A 16,691-nucleotide genomic window follows, 5' to 3' on the forward strand; every position below is an offset into this window, starting at 1 on the left:
ATTTCCCTAAAGATTAATGATGTTGAATATATTTTCATGTGTTTATTAGCCTTTCTATTGTTTTCCTTGGAGTTATGTCTATTCAAATCTTTTAACCATTTAAAATTTTTTTGTTTGTACTTTAATTGTTGAATTATGAGTTATTTATAGTGTAGATATCAGACCCTTACCAAATTCTTTATGTCTATTAAGATTATCAGGTAATTTTGTTCTTTGTTCTATCAATATGGTGCATAGTTGGTTTTTAATTGAATCATCCTTGTTACATGATAGTCATTTCTTATATATTGTTTATCTTAAAATCAAAGAAGATGTATCTGTATCAGCAGAAAAGTATCTGTCATCTAGTTTTATTTTTATACATTACACCAGTATAATTTATATAGTTTTTTATTCAACCAAATAATATTGATTTCTTATTACACTCTTGGACATAAGGAAATCTAAATGCATAACATTATTTTCAAAGCTCTCACAATGTCAAAGGAAGAAACATGACAATTGTAGTATACTTTTTGTCATTTACATGTGACTTGAGCATTACATACCCAAATACGCCTTCTGAAAATTCTACCAGAAAAATGTATAAGCAAGTTTGTCTTTTTTTTCCCCTTCTTAATATGTTTAAAAAGTATAGCCTATGATGCCTTGGAATATTGAAGAAATTCCAAGAAAATAGAACTAATGTGATAATACATATTTTCTTCCCTGGTAAACTTTTACCCAAGTAACTCAAATGTACACCAGAGAAAAGTAGCTAAGCTGTTTTCTCCATATTAATGTTGAAGTGGTTTGGTTACTTAGCAGATGTTAAGATGGGTTAGAACTGTAAGAAGGGGAAACACTCATGAAGGGTAAAGAGGAGAGGCAGCAGGAGTAGTTAGGGAGAGCCTTACGACTAGAGAGCACATCGTAAGGATGAGGACATGTGAAAGGAGGGCGATAAAAAAGGATTATTAAGTAGAAAATGTTTCCAATTGTAATACAGCTCCGAAAATGTCTCCGCTAAGCATATGGGAAGGCCCAGAGCAAAGACATCCCCTTAGATGTGTCCACCATTGAGTAAGAATAACCCAAATGTAGTAACCCTCGCATGCTCAACCACTGGCTGGGAGTTTATAACATGCAAAACTGTCTATCTGCTAAAAGATAACATAGGAGGAAATCTATGTGAATTTGTGTATAGTGATACATTTTTATATAAAAATACAAAAGCACATGCATGAAAAAAAAAACTGACAAACTGGACTTTATATTAAAATCTTCTGCTCTGTAAGAGACACTAACAGAGAAAAAAAAAAAAAATCAAAAACAAAAACCAAGCTACATTCTTGAGAAAACTATTTGCAGAACACAAACCTGATAAACAACGTGTATCCAAAACTTACAAAGAACTCTTAATATTCAGCAATAAGAGAACAAACAAAAATCTTTAAATCAGCAAAAGATATAACAGACACCTCACCAAATAAGACATATGGATATCAGATAAGCATGGAATAATGTTATTTGTCATTAGAAAATCGCAAATTAATACAAAAATGAGACACCGCTATATACACATTATAATGGATAAAACCTGAAAAAAGAAACACCTGACAATATTGAATGCTGGCGAAGATGTGGAGCAACAGGAATTCTCATTCATTGCTGGTTGGAATGTAAAATGTACAACCACTTTTTAAGATAGTATGGAAGTTTCTTACAAAACTAAGCATAGTCTTAACTGTATGATACATCAGTGGTGCCCCTAGATATTTACCCAATTGATTTGAAAACTTATGGTTACACAAATATCTGCATGTGAATGTGTATAACTTTGTTTATAATCTCCAAAACCTAGAACTAACCAAGATACCTTTGCATAGGTGGAATGGATAAAGAAACTGGCACATATATGCAAAGGGATATTTTCATCAAAAAAAAAGAAATGAGCTATTACCTTATGAAAAACCACAACGATTGTTAATAAATGATACCAGTCTGAAAAGGCAATATACTGTATGAATCCAGTCATATGTCATTCAGGGAAAGGCAAAACTACAGAGACAGGAAAAGGATCAGTTGTTGCCAGGAGTTAAGTGGGAGGTGGAAAAGGGTTGAATAGGTAAAACATAGGGGATACTTTTAGGGTGCTGAAACTATTCTGTAAAATACTGAATGATAATTGCAGGCACTATGCATTTTTAAAATCCATAGAATTTTAAAGCACAGTGAACCTTAATGTGTGCAAATTAAAAAAAAAAAAATCATTTATGATATGAAGAGATCCCAGGAATGATTACAGACCATGGCAAGAGAATCCAGCTTTATTAAAAAATATATGAAATAACTTCACAAATAAAGATGGGGTAAAAGCTGCTGATCTAAGAAACTTTGGAAATTAGTAGAGTCTGTAAGACCCTATAGTTCCCCCAGAGGTATGATTTACTATTCCTATGCTGCTGTACTTCTTACAGGAATTGAACGATTAAGACAGTGAATAGCAGATGATGGGAGCCAGGTTTTTCAGAGGATGGAGTAAGATTTTATAAAAAAGCAATGGAAGAAGTTTAGAATGATCTGTGGGCAGTGTATTCGAGTTGGAGACATTAGTAAGAACTCATGTTCAACTTAATATAGATAAACATGATTACACATAGAAACATTTACATATATGTAAACATACAAGGGTTGGTATACACACACATATTTAATTTCTCTGTCAGCTAGAAGTACCTAAAAATATGATATCTCACCAACACTGAGTACAACTAGTGCCCGGAACATGTTCCCACCCCGACCCCAGGGTTATTGCTCTATTTTAAAAAAAATTAACGGCTTTATTGAAATATAATTGGTATACAAAGAACTGCACATATTTAATATGTACAACTTGATGAGTTCAGACGTATGCAAACACACGTGATACTGTGTTTCTTTGTTTGTAGTCCATCTGTCAATGTCTGCCTTTGGACTGCAGTTTTTTTGGTTTTTTTTAAATGCATTTTTTAAAAATTGAAGTATAGGTTTACAATGTTGTGTTAGTTTCAAGTGTACAGCACAGTGATTCACTTATATATACATACATATATATTCTTTTTCAGATTCTTTCCCCTTATAAGTTATTACAAAATATTGAGTATAGTTCCCTGTGCTATGCAGTAGGTCTTGGTCGGTTATCTATTTTATATATAGTAGTGTGTATATGTGTATAGAGTGTTCTCCACCTCTATTCCATTCCTATGATTTCACTCCAGAGGTAACCTACTACCTTGGTAACCATAAGATTGTTTTCTATGTCAGAACATAGTTTTTGATATCATTATCCAATAAAAGGAACCAATGCTCCTTGGAGAAATGGCCAAATCTAGAACTTGGCCAGGAAATGTACAAGGTGAGTCTGAAGCATCTTATATTGCCTTAAAGTAAAGAAGTTCTTAAAAAAAAAAAACCTCACATCGATGTGAGGGGGATGGGTGGGACCAGAGGCAGGTGAAAGTGTTTCCAATGATCAGAGCTGGAACAATCTGAGCAATAAAGTAAATAAAGTGATATCAGAGTACAACCCAAAGTATAAAAATAAACATCCATTTATGCTAATATAAATACATGATTGAATAAATAAATGAGAGAGAAGAGAAAAAGCTAAATCTCCCATGCAATATAACATGCAATATAGTATAGATACTCTGCCATCAAGGAGAAGTATAACTGCCAGTTCTTAAGTGTGGGGTATGCTTTGTCACTTCCATCCAAAGATTACAGCATGAAAAGGGGGGGGGGGGAAAGAGTAACTTTATAGTGGAGAAAGCTGGCAACCACTATTTCAGCTAGGTTACGAAGGTCAGCATTAACAGTCATAAGTCATATCGATAATAAGAAAAATGGCACATTACTTCTGTGATCTTCCTCCCCAAACCCCAAAGCCTCAGTCTAATCATGAGAAGAATATTAGACAAATTCCAAGGGAGAGGATCCTATAATATACCTAGCCAGTATCGCTCAAAACTCTCAAGGTGATGAAAAACAAGGGAAGACAAAGAGACTGTCACAGCCAAGATGAGCCTAAGGAAACCTGAAAAGTAAATGTTATGTGGTGTCTTAGGTGGGATCTTGGAATAGAAAAAAATGGCATTATGTAAAAACTAGGTAAATCTGAATAAACTGTGGACTTTATTGAATAATAAAGTATCAGTACTGGTTCATTAATGTTAACAAATATACCATACTAATGTAAGATGTAATATTAAGGGAAACTGTGTACAGAAAGGGGTAGGGAGTATATATGAGAATTCTATATTATCTTCTCAATCTTTCTCTAAAACTAAAGTTGTTCTAAAAATAATGTCTAAGGGAAAAATAGAGAGAGAAAAAAAAAAAACATGAATATAATGGGGGAAAAAAACTTCCATTTAACAACAATTAAGGAATAATTTTCTTTTTGTATTTCTTTTATAATGAGAAGGATTGGGGATATTTTAAATAAATTATATACTTGGACCTTGAAAAAATCAAGTGCCTTTACTTCCTTATGATAAACATAGTATATAATGTAGAATGAGATGTGTTACAAAGGATGACTGACCCTCTTTAGGCTTGGAAGGATATGGTTTTGGACATCCCCAAATAATTTCATAAACCTACCCATCTACATACATATCAAGTTCCACCAGCTTTAGTAGCTACAGCTAAACTGTATCCAAATCTTAACTCTTACATCATTTCATTGGACCTCCAAAACAATTTCATGAAGTGAAAAAGGCAGGTAGTTTTGTACTCACTTTATATTTGGAAAACAAAAATGATTCCTGAATGATTAAGTGGTTTTTCTCCACCCACATTGGTAATAAGCAAACCGAGGAGTAAACCCCCAAATCTGGCAACCTTATAGTTAAAGCAATATTGCAGTAGCAGCTATAGATGTTGAGCTGCTGTTGCAGAAGCAGAATTGGTATCAACATATCTTAGATGTGAAAAAAAGTAAATGTTGCTAATTCTCTGTTTTAGAACATCCTCAATCTTTTTTGTGTGGTATTGAAACAATGCAGTGGAGTAACAAATCTGCCATGACTGTGTCTTGGCGTATTTTCTCCAATCATCATCACATAGATAGGGGATTTATTCTGACTATGATAGCAGGTAATGTATTATGTTGAGGCTAGAGAAAGAGCTGAAAAGGAGTTTTGAAATGGAAATTGTGACATTAACTGTGGGAGCAATGATCTTACGTAGAAGCCAGGTGGTGACAGGTTAACATTCAGACAGATGAAAGTCCTGCAGTGGAGTCAGTTTTGCTGTTTTTGTTTGTTTTTCCTATCAGAAGAATTAGCTTAAATAATTCAAACCTCTTTTTTATTCCCTGCCAGATTTGTGCTCTGTACAAAAATAAGTATTAAAAGACTTTCTCTACTGGGTAAAATGCAGTCCTGTGTATATTGATTTCCTTTCAAGATGCTGAAATTGTTTTAGCCATTTCAAGTTTTTATAAACCATAATGATCATTTAACATGGCCAAATGATAATAAAGGCCCAATGCAACTATGATTATAAAGATTTATGCCAATAATAGAATAACTATTTGTTTCGGGAGAATTCCTTAAAACTGACTTTCTATGTATCTTTCAGGCAGCATGGATGCTACAACAATATTAATTTTCTTTAGACGTTTAGTCTATTTGCCTAGAATTTTATTGCCAGCTCTTCTGTTAAATATTTTATTGGAGAAGGTCTTTGTCTGTTATTCCCCAAATTTACTCTTTGAAGTGCTACATTAACACCTATTTTGTTACCTTTTTCATGTAAACCTTGCAGATATAGTCTGAGAAAAGGCAGATGAATGAGAGATTTAGATAGTTGTAGTTTAAATATTTTAATTATTTGAATTATGAGTTCAGTACTAGAAGGAAACTTTGATTCATCTAATCTAACCAATGTGGCCAAATGAAACTCAAAGTGATTTCATAGATTATTTCTTCACTAATTCCAGCAAAGGCAAGGTTCTAAAACCTGACAACCTACCCATGTCCCTGACTCATTAGGAAGAGGATGAGAAAAAGCCAAGGTAATAAATGACCTGGTAGGAGACTTCAATGTAGTCAGAAACAGCCTACAAGTAGTAACATAATCACAGCTCACCTGACAGAAGGGATACCTGTTAAAACTTGGTCAAAATATCACTTTAAGGGAGCATTACACTTTTAGAATTTATGGAATCTTCGACTTTAATTCAAGTGAAAACTTAGGTTTCTAGGTGGAGTAAAAGAGCTGATTTCCTGTATACTTCTTAACCTGGCTTCTCTTTTTCCCTTCTGATTTCTAGTTTCTAGTGATGGTATTTTAAGATAGCTAAACATTCTGTTTCCTTTCTGCACTTAGGAATGGCAAAGCTTTTTTTCTTTTTTCATAAGTTGTCATCTTTTATCTCTGCTTCACTTAAACATAAAACGTATAATTTAATTGAACTTTTTTATTTGAACTCCCTCCTTCCCCTTCAGTTTCTTACCTCTGGAACTTTTATATCTGCTAATTGTAAGACCACAATTAGACTTATACTGATGGACTGTCTCCTAACTATCGTTATTGTTTCTGCAGTTGGCTCACATTTAATGTTCTGTATCTTCAAACGAAGAATTCACTGTTATCTTTTCAGCAACATTTAAAAATATTTGAAGATATCCTTGATAATTTAAAATTTTATTTCTATGAATATTAACAAAACACATTGCTTATTGCTTGATTTTTTAGTATTTTTTATGAAATACGTATATTAGGAGTTGGAAAAAAAAGAATTGTCTTTTTAATACTTGTTTCCTATTTATTTTAACAGTAAAAGAAAATGATCATTTTTGCTCTACATGGTCAGAGACTAAACTATTTGTTTTTCAAGCTGCTTCATGATAAGTTTTTAGAATAACATCTTGATAAGTAATAAAATTGTGGTCGAGAGTCAAAATATACATACACACACACACACATATTCCATCAAAATTTTTCTGGCAAACCATTTGGCAAAAACCTGCTGCTTCCTACTTATGCTTTCAGTTTTCACATCCATGGTGAAGTTGTGTGTTAAAGAAGTATTAATTTAAAATAACATGAAGTCAAGTTAGATGCATTTTTGAAAAGTCTTATGCTAAGTGATCAGCCAGATGGAGAGGATTTACTTTTCCAAAAATGACTATATGTGCAATGAGATATTTCTGTGAGACATGAGTACATAATTTTAGAGGTGATACTGAAAAGCACTGAGTGATTTATATATTGAAGAAGGTTCCGTACATAAAAACAACATTTTCAAATTAGAGAATCATATAAAGCTTCTTCAGTGTGAGAAAATATTAGTGAAATGTAAGTATGGAAATGAGAATTTAAACAAATTGCTATGGTCCTGTCTCATGAATTAAAAACTGGACTACATACCAAATCGATTCAGGAAATTAACTTGGCAACAAAATCAAATTAATATTCTTTTAGATTGTCTTGTTTAGATTTTGATGGGAAAATGTGTTTGTTCTGAGCCCTATAAGTATTGTACCTAGTTGATTATTTTTTCTTTACATATTAACATGCTGAAGAAGATTAATATTAGACTCCTTAAGGACAGCCTTTTTCAATGTAAAACATAAGGGATACCAAGTAACGATAAAAGGGTATGTTAATTAAATCTTAATCCAATTTAGATAGAAAGATAGCATTAGCTGTATGATCTAGTGGGGAGGGGAAACACAGTTTATCTACAATATGCAGAGCATGATTCTATTATTGTAAAAAGTTGCTCTTTAATTATGTATATAATTACACATTTATATATACAGATCTTTTAAGAGAAAAGCTACACATTGCATACTGGGAGAATGGGAGTTATGTCATTTTTTTCATTTTTCTTGTCTACCTATTTCATGTTTTCCTCAATAAACTTGTATACCTTGTAAATTATGGAAATACTGAAAGAGATATCCACTTACTACACATTCTCAAAAAAATATGTTTCTCTTAGCAACATTGTGCCACCTTAATCTGCTTTGTGGCAGTGATTTTATAATCCCTCTTCCTCATCAGGAAGAAAAGAGCTTTCAGTTTAAGCCTAACACTGTTCAGTTTAAAGGTTATTAGGAAGGTACTCACACATTGTAATGAAGTTTGTGCTTCCATGTTTCATTTCTTCTCAGCATACATTTCCTTTACCTGCCATATTCATACGGAAAAGGCTACAGAAGCAAGGCATATATGCAAGACAGTCTTGTTAGGGAACTGTTGACCAAAACCACCACCTTGGCCAGACCCGCTTGCCTGAGTTGTCTCACAACAGGAGGTCCCAATAAGGAACGTGGTGTTGCCCCCAAAAACTAACCGGTAGAATTCAGGAGGGGCCCAAAGAGGGAGGAGATGACCAACATTCCAGAGTCCTTCTCACTGGAATCCACCTTGGCTGAGAGATGTGTGCACCACCAGGAAGAACCCTGAGTCAGACTATGGGTCAAGCAAGATGATTGGCCAGAGACAACCCAGAAACTAACCCCGTTACCATAAAACCCAAGACTGGGAGCCACATGGCAGAGAAGTTCTCCTGGGTTCCCTTACCCTGCTGCTCTCTGCCCAGGTGCCCCTTCCCAATAAAGTGTCTTTCTTTGTCAACACGTGTGTCTCCTTACACAATTCATTTCCAAGTGTGAGACTATAACACACTCTTGGGCCCTGGAAGGTGTCCTCCTTCCTGCAACAGTCTGATTTTAATTTTATAATTATGTCCACACATGCTGTAAGTTTAGGATTTCATCATCTGTATTGTTTGAGGAATCTATTGTAGAATATTCTATGAGTGATTCTGTCAACTCTGGGTGGGAGAGGAGACATGATTATACCAAGGTTAAGTAATTCAGTATTCATCTATATTTGACTCTTATTCTACAAATATTTGTTATTTTTCTTAGAAGATGTAACTGTCCCCTTAGGTTTAGTTAATATTGACACTGAAACAGTCACCAAGTATTGCCAAGAGAAGGTGACTTAGTAATGTATGTTATAATGATAAAGAGTCGACTAGATACTAAATGTGTATAGATAACTCATACATAGATATATTAGTAATTTTAAGAGCAGGCATCATTGACATAACATGAGTTGAAATTTACTTTGAAAAGAAGTTTATAGTATTCCTTTTTGGAAAATAAATTGGGTGTTTTTTATTCAAAATGATAGACTATGCTGTAAATCACTCTTGAAGTACAGATCTTTAACTTTAACGTTGTATCATTTTCTAGTACCCCGAACTTAACATGAATTCATTATTTTACAGTTCATTAGATCAGAAGTCTGGTACAGATCTCACAGGACAAAAAACAAGGTATAGCCTGGCTGTACCTCTAGGAGAGAATTTGATTCCTTGTTTATTTGGGTTGTTGACAGAATTCAGTTCCTTGTGGATGGACTCCCAGCTTCCCCACTGGCTCTCAGAAACCACCCACATTCTTTGTCTTATGATCCACTTACTCAGTCTTCAAAACCTACAGAGCAGGTCAAATTTCTTTCACATTTCAAGGTGTCTCTTCTTTGAATCTCTCTGATGCTTCCTCTCTTCTCTCCTACTTTCATGGTGTCTTGTGACTACACTGGGTCCACCCAGATAATCCAGGGTGATCTCCCCATCTCTCAGTCATATCTGAAAAACTCTTTCTGCCATGTAATATAACATATTCACAGGTTCTGGGGATTAGAATGTGGACTTCTTTGGGGGGGGGGTATTATTTTGCCTATTGTAAACTATATTATTTTTCTAGAAAATGATCTCCAAAATAATTTCTAACTTTGCCATGGTAAAAAAGATGAGAATTAAATTTCCATATAATTAATTCAATACCAAGACCTCTCTTCATTTGATCTATTAAAATCAAACTTTGCTCATAAGTTACATAAAAATCTGTATAAAGCTAATGGTGGAGATAGTTACTCTTATACATGGTAACTTTGATCATCATAAATTACTATCGAATAATGGAAATCTTATTGACCTGAATTTCAGGAAAATTATTTCTTACAAGTAAGTCAACTAAAAGAGGACACAGAGGAAAACAAGCAATGAAAATGGATCATCATAGGATCTCAGACTTTAGGAGTTAGTATTGATGAATAATTTCACCATTTGAAAACAAAGAAATAAATAAGACACTTAAATAACTGTTAGGTGTTTGGAGAAAGTATAGAGGCTAGTTGGAGTTATAGGGAAAGGCAGAAAAGACCTAGAGATTCTGAAGAAATATATAGACCATGTATTTTGAAATCAATCAAGATTAATAATGAATTAAATGAGTCATATACCAAACCAATGAGTTACCATTCATTGGGTATTAATACATATATTTATATACATATGCAGAACTGTATGTTTGTGTGTGTTCATACATATAATTTTATATTTTAACTATATATAAAATATGAGAAGTATATAAGCATGTTAATACACACTAGATATTAACACTGTGCTAATTGCTAGTAATGTGTGTTCACATTGGTAAAATTAGGTTCAAATTCTATATAGGTGATAGTTTTCCAAGGTTATTAGAAAGATAATAAGCCATAATATTGTATATACATAAATAATTTTAACCTTTTGAAGGTACAGAGGTATACAGATATGTGTGTACATACATGTTTGTATACATACATGTGTGTATACATATATATGTGCACATATTTATATTTATCCTTCATGGAATCAAGGATATTGGTGATCTTATATGTCCAAGTGGTTATAAGAGTCAGTGATTTTAGTAAGAATTAAAGTAATATTTCCCAAATGAACATAAAAACACCTGATTCTTAACCATTCAAGTCATCTCTCCTGATAAGTTCTCTAAAGGAGAGTTACACCTCAGAAATAATGATAAAAAGGAAGGAAGTAACATTTTACTATTATGTATCTTTTATCCTAAAGTCCAATGTAGGTACCCTTGGTGTATTAAGCTAAACCAGCAGGCTTTTCCTAAATTTCTTAAATTTCCTTTCTAAAGTGATTAATACTATATGACTTCTGACCCATTGCCCACATTGTAGTCTTATATTTTAAATCATTATAGAAAAAATGTTCAATATGGTACCTACACAATCTCCAACAGAAGGCATTTAGTAAAAGATAGTTCATGAAGACAGCGTAACTTATTTGTCATTGAACTAAACAATAGGTTAATTGGACTCTCATAAATCACATTTGTTTTCCGCTTTTGCAGAGAAGTCACCATGCTATATGTGAAATATCAATAAAGATTTATTCATAGGGAGTCAACTCTTTTAACATGCAATACTAAATCTGGTAGATCAAAATAATGATTTAAGCTAATAAATAGTAAGATAAATATAATTGTATAAATCAGTAAATGCCCTTTTTACCTTGTTTTTGTAAAAATATAGAGCCCATTCAAATTGGATCTAAAAAACCCTGGTCATTACTATTGTGAATATAACTCAATTTATGAATGATATGGAAAAAATTTTAATTTAATATATCATTTGATTTTAGATTTCACAACTTCTTCAGACTTTTCTAAATAATACTTGACCCTAAAAATAATATTGATGACAACTCTCTATATGCATCTTTTAAGAAATAATGTTAGCACTGTTTCAACTGTGAAGATAGGGCACATCTCATGTATCTATATGGAGAAGAGGAAAATTTAAACTGTAATGGTGGTAATTTTGCTAATAACACTAAACATAGCTCAGCTGCCACATTTTTATAAAAAAAGCTTTCCCATGGTCTAACGTTACAAACACACACTTTTTTTTTTTTTTTTTTTAATTTAGAACCACAAGCAGACACTCTTTCACACAGACTTGCATTTTAAACTAGCATGTGACTCACGTAAGTCTTTGTTTAGAACTCCCTTGGAACCAATTTCTGTTAGAATCCTCCAGTAGAAAAGTGGTCATAAATGATAAACAAATCAACACAGGAAGCCCTATTAAAGCAGGCCTTGATTCTGTACCATAAAATAAATAGCTACAAGATACAATCTTATTATGCATTATATAAGATGAGACCATATTGTATCTTATCCTGGAGAGGGCTGCAAAAAGTGAAAATTCCATAAGGTTAAATAGTATTGAGATTGCTTCTTATTTAATGAATTCTTCTATAAAGATTCTAATACATATGCTAACTTGTGGAGTTTTAAATCAGTCTCTCTCTGTAGTCCGTGAGATCCTTAATAACAGAGATCATGTTTGATTGTCTTTTTATCCTTTAGATCTATACAGCTCTAGTTCATAGTAGGTATTCAATAGATATGTGATTGGTGAGTAAATGAACAGTGAATTTTTAAATCTTGTTACATTTTTCTATTTTTTACTTTTTAAATTTAATTAAGAAATTAATTTATTCATTTATCAAAATAATGATTATTGAATGCTTATAATGTGTAAACCTATTTTGTAAGGCACAGTGATGAAGAATGGGCGGAATCATACCTTGAAGGATAAAGTAGAAATGCATTTCAGGGAAGGATAATTGAATGAGCACATAACGGGGGTTGAGGAAACTTATGAAAATACATTGCAAATGCAAGTGGTTCAGTTCAGGCAACACCAAAAGAAAGGAAACATGTTTGCAAGGGGATGATATTGGAAAAATATTTTGAGATCTGGGTAGTGAAGATCTTAAATTCTGATGATGTTGAATATTTTGCTGTAGGCCATGGGAAAAGGGGACTAAAAAATTTGTTAAAATAAAGAAACCATCAGATCTGTGATTCAGGAAGCTTAATCCGACAAAGAAGTATGAAAAGTACTGTAGAAGCAGAGAGTGGACGCTGGGGAACAAATGTTAGAACTCTTCCTCGATTTCCACCTGAGGTATTGAGACCTTAACAAGAATAGTAGAAATGAAAATGAAGAGGAGAAATAAGAAATATGCAAAGATTGTATCCACAGGACCTGCAAATAGATTAAATGGGGGATCATGGGGAAAGGAGCGATCAGACATAAGGTTCACATTCACATAATCATACAGGTATTAGATTTGATTGCGTAAATGTCTTTATTCTCATAAATTTGGGATTGCAAAATAGCACCAGGAGTTTCTTCAGTGCCACAGAACTGAAAGTCAACTGATAGTAGGAAAACAAAAACAAAAACAAAAATAAAAACAAACAAACAAAACAAAATGAAACAAAAACAAGGACAAAAATAGGATAGCCACCTCAGGTCTATACATAATCTTTCCACTTATTTTCTGACTTTAGCAGCAAATGATTAGACCACAGGGTTCAAAATTCATGCAAAACAATTACCTAGCTAAAATGACTAAATAAGGCAGCCCAACCTTACCTGGGCTGCACTTATATTTCTTGGCCACTGGAAGTTATTTCTGTGCATCTCACCAATTAACACACTCCTTAAGAGCTTACTTTCTATTCCCTAAAATTATATAGTTTACATCTTCTGTGATAAAATATATTAGACTGCACAGAATTTAGAAAACTGTATTAGGAATACTTTTATATGCAATAAAAAATACATAATATCTCTTTATTAATTTAGATTTTAAAATTTACTGAAGCAGAATCTCTTGTGCTATGTTTGTACCTTGTGCTATGATTGTTTTCCTTTTTATTTTTGGCATTACTGATTCTGATTTTTGTTCGTAAAGAAGCCCCTTTTTGTTCTCACTATGTCATATGCATTAAATTTATTAAAGAAATAAAATATTTGCAAAGTGTCGAACTAAAGAAGATGCATCTATATTTTTTACATATATTTACAGAAATCATTGCAATCAGTGGGAGGAATATCACTGCTCACTTCTTAACACTCTGGATGCAGAATTCTTCCCTTTAAATCTTGTAGTAAACATGGCATGAAAATAAAACATTTTAAAATTTTACTGAAAACTGGGGGATTGAAAATTAGTAACGCATGAACGCAAAGGACAACCTAGTGTCTAGTTTGTAAGACAAACAGGTTCACAATCTGAATTTCATCTCAGTTCCAAAGCAGCATCTTTCTATCTCCAAAAACAAAAGCCTAAACACCTTTAAAATAGTCTAATAGAGGAAAAGAAGAGAAGAAGGCAAGGGAGAAAGAAACAGAAGAGAAGGTAGAGGGAGAGAGACTCATTGCTATAATTTCAACTTCCTACCGGAAGCTTTGCATTCCACCAATGATGAGCTATGATTTTGGCCATGCCCTTCAGGAAAGAATGTATTGAAACAAAGAAATCCTAGTATTTATAAATAAGATTGGTGTTTAACAGGATGATTTAAGAAAATAAGGTTGTCATCATGTGCATTCCTCATCGACAAAGTCGGTACTAGTTAAAATGGTAAGAACAGATTTTAATCAGTAATTTACTGTTAGAATGAGGAAGAGGGTCCAGTATGAACTGAACTCAACTTTTGTTTGTACAGAGGAGACCAGTTATTTTAAAGGGACAATGAGAGAATAGAAAGGCAGGAATGTCTGAAACTTTAGCACAGTCAGGGAAGTGAAAAATTACAAAAAACAGGAAGGGTGAGGAAGGGGGTTGGTCCCTGTGAAACCCATCTGGGTTTGTTAACTGGTTTTTGTCAAAGTTTGGTTCCTACCATCCCAGAGACTGGGAGACAGGGGCACTCCCTTCAGGTGTTGCCTGGAACAAACAGTAAATGATTTCAGCAGCCTTGAGTTTTCTCAGGTAAACACTTTAAGGGGGATTAGGACCACCCCAGGTATTTAGATTTGAGCTGTTAAAAACTGTGTTGGTGTCTGTTCAAATCTTTATAGGTCAAGGTTGAGGCCTAGTCCGGAAGAGGCCTCAGTGGTACTTGACTAGAGTTTAGTCAAAGAGAAAATCTTTGTCAACACACAAGGAAATAAAGGATGGAATTCAGCCATTGTTTTTCTGAAACCAGTACATATGCATTAATCCTTAACTCCCATCTTTACTTGCAAAGGGGTAATAAACATCAGTTAATTTTTAGGTTCATTGATGAATATTAAGCTGGCTGGGTTCATAGGAGGAAAGGCTTGAGGCTAACGGAGGAGTCTGATGCCAAGAGTAAAACTGGGGATTTCTTGAGATGGGTACGCTGGAGGGGAGGGGAGTTTGCTGGGAGCGGTGGAGATCTAGGCTCTGCCTACATGCAGGAGGGTTGCTGTGAAAAGAGGGTACAAACATACTACAGCCTTGAGAAAAGTGCCAAGCATTCCTGGAGGCACATTTTGATCTTGAGTCAGTGGAAAGCTCCTGGTAGTGGGACCCATCTCTGAGGGCTCTGGGTCACAGTGCCTGAAGATGCAGGAAGAGCCCACATGGCAGCACTGTGTGTGGCAGAAGAACAGACCTCAACGATGAGATTCTCTGTGGCTGGCCTGGGCCCCTACATGGGTCCTTCTGTCACGGTGGAGCCTGAGCCCCCAAGTTTTGAGGTCTAAAACCCAGAGACAATCACTAAGTTTCGACTCGCTACAAACTCAGTTCTATAATTGGGGATAAAATATTTTTGCATTATTGAAATTAGTTTGATGTTTCCTTTTTGCTAATATTGCTGAAAACAAAATATTTGGCATCTAGCAAGCCATATTTCAAATTCATTAATGTTTCATGAAATAAATTATGGTTAAGTTATGTTTTAAAGGGATATGTATATGGGTAGATATAGATATAGATATATAGATATGGATAGCCAGCTAGCTAGACTGATAGGAAGATAGGTAGATATGGGAGTTCTCCTTAGGAGAACTTACCAAAGTTCTCTCATTAACTTTGCTAAGCAAAAAGATTTTAATGTTATAAATTAAATGTATAAAGAGAAAAAATAAATCAAAGACTTCACTATTGGGGTAAAGAAACTAAATGGATGAATGCCTGTGCTCAATGGCCAGAAGAATAAAAATGTACTTTGACTAGACTCTCAGAGTGGTAAGGGATAAGAGATATTTAGGGGCATCTAGCTCAGTTTGCATTTGATGTTGAATCCCCTAACAACTTGCCAGACATGTCCTGGTCCAGCCTGTGTCTGAGCGCTTTCAGTGATGCAGAAAATATTACCACCTGAGCTCATTCCTCTCCAGAGGAAGTCTGAGGTTTCTTTGGACAGCTATGAGTGATAGAAAGTTCCTTTTTACATTTAGCAAAAATGATGCTCCCTGGAGTTTCCAGTTTTTCATTCCAGTTTGAAACTGCAGGGCCACAAGGAACAAATCAAATGCCTTTTGTACACAAAAGCTCTTGGTCTATTTAAGAGGGGCTCTCAAATTCCACTTGAGTCTCCTTTTCTACAGATTCAATATCCACAATCTCTTTAAGGAGGCTTCATTCTGTCATACTGTCAATTCCCTTCACAATTTTGGTCTCCTCAGCTCTGAATGTCTTCCACTTTGTCAATATCTCTCTTAAAGTCTGGGGCTTCGGACTGACAAACTTAGATTCAACCAAATGACAGGCAGAGTACTGTCATTTTCCTTATTCTGTGCTCCTATCACATTCCTCATTTTATATGCCTATCAGTGTCACCAAGATCAAAAGGACTTCTCAACAGGATGAATTATGATGACTCACATTATTAACATGACTCTCCATTGCCCGGTATTGAATTTACTGTCAATAAAATGTCTTTTTTTTTTTAACCAGTACTGCTTCTCTCCCTCTGTATTTATGTAGTTATTCTGTTAAATGCTTGTTTATTTTCTTGCTTTTGATCTGAGAACCTTGTATTAAATCCAGCTAAATTTCATCG

The sequence above is a fragment of the Balaenoptera acutorostrata genome, chromosome 4 (genome assembly GCF_949987535.1).
Source record: "Balaenoptera acutorostrata chromosome 4, mBalAcu1.1, whole genome shotgun sequence".
In the NCBI taxonomy this organism is placed as follows: domain Eukaryota; kingdom Metazoa; phylum Chordata; class Mammalia; order Artiodactyla; family Balaenopteridae; genus Balaenoptera; species Balaenoptera acutorostrata.